Source organism: Prinia subflava, chromosome 10 (assembly GCF_021018805.1).
Source record: "Prinia subflava isolate CZ2003 ecotype Zambia chromosome 10, Cam_Psub_1.2, whole genome shotgun sequence".
Taxonomy (NCBI): Eukaryota; Metazoa; Chordata; class Aves; order Passeriformes; family Cisticolidae; genus Prinia; species Prinia subflava.
Window position 1 is genome coordinate 23,476,198 of NC_086256.1, and position 1,756 is coordinate 23,477,953.

Below are 1,756 nucleotides of genomic sequence, written 5' to 3' on the forward strand. Positions count from 1 at the left end.
TACCGTTGATTTTGTGTTTGGATTTGAATTTCGAAGGCTTCTGTTGCTAATTGTGATTGTTGGAGATACAAGGCATTCTGAGGAAACCTCCTCAGTGTTTAAAACCGTTTCCTGCCAAGCAGATTCCAAACCACATCTTAGGCTCAGTGGGGCTTTCACCTCGTTGTCTAACAAGCTGTGCAAACAGTCTTTGCTGCAGTGGTTTTCTAACCCTGCCAGGCAGCACCAGGTTCCTTTGCAGGCAGCCTCCCGCCTGCTGTGTGACCCTCTGTGGTGAGTGTTTGGGTGATCCAGATCGTGCAGGAACATGGAGTACCAAGCCTGATGTGATGCTGCTGCTCTCTGCAGAAGCAGGAATTGCTCCCTTCATCCAAGACAGTGTTCATTACTATTGCCAAACAGGCTTCATTCCTCCACATCCCTGTGGAAGAGCACAGTTATTAATGGGAACACACTGGATTCCAGAGACTGGAAGTTCAGCTGGCTGCCTGCTCACAGAAATGTATTGACACACAGGGGATAAAAAGCCTCCCAGGCCTGTTTCTTTACCAAGTCTGACAAAACTAACCTCCCCACCTCCCCACCAATGCCACTGCAGAACCAGGAATTATTTGTGCTTACTGGGGTGCAGGAGATGGTGGTGGTTGCAAAGCAAGTCCAACATTTTTTGTGTTCTCATGAAGAGTTCTTAAAAACTAGCTAAGGGTGAAGCACTGCTTCTTTAATCCAGCTCTGAATCACGGAGGATCAATATTAATCTCCAAATTTAATTTACTGCAGGTCATGCATTATCTCCTGCATGCTCTGCTGCAGTAAACCCCACACTTCCTTCTGCTGATGCAGACTTTTCTGTAGGTTGAAGAATGAATGGATGAAGAATTGTCACTCCGTGCCACCATTACCAAAAACATAATTATTTTTCTTTTTGGGCCCAGGAACAACCTATAGAGGAGTCAGCAGGGATGGACACAGGCTATGTGCTATAGCATTAGCCACCTTCCTTTTGCACATCTGTAGTCACTGCATCCAGACAAAGCTGCTTTCCTTGCCTTGCCCCTCACACGTGGTGTTCTCAGTCATGTCACTAGCACCGAATTGGAAGCATGAAGCAGAGGTCCAGTGGTATTAAAGATAACTCTACTTAATTTTAGTATCAAACTCACAAGTCTGGACTATGATCTAATATCTGTTAAAGCTTTCTGGTTTCCTCTGGCTGTTACTGGTCAGCATTTAAACAGGAGGCAAGTTGAGGAAGCAGAATAGGATACCAAGGATTATCAAGGATATGTACAATATTCTATGATACCAGTGAAAAATGGTTTTACTGGGATATTTGAGATTAAGTCCTAGCTAAAGAAATTCCCTTTTTAGAGTGAGGTTGATCTTTCTCAGGTCCATTTACAGAATTGTTTCTAACTTGTAACTTTAAAACTATTATTTACTATGACTGGGAAGAAAGTATTAAAAAATATTACCATTAATACCCTACTGGTCGTCCTGGGAAGTCTTGCTGATTCTGGTACTGATGCAGTGATGAATTTTGTAGCTCCCCAAGCACCTCTGTGCTTCTTGGGTACAGCTCACCACCACAGCCCTGTTCACTCACATAAAGATCTAATTTGTGTGCCCCTTGGGGTGTCCTGTGCAAGGCCAGGACTTCGGCTCAGTGATCCTTGTGGGTTCCCTCCAGATCAGGATACTCTATGATTCTAATTTCGTGTTGCTTTCAAGAACTGGTAGAAAGTTAATGAGCTCT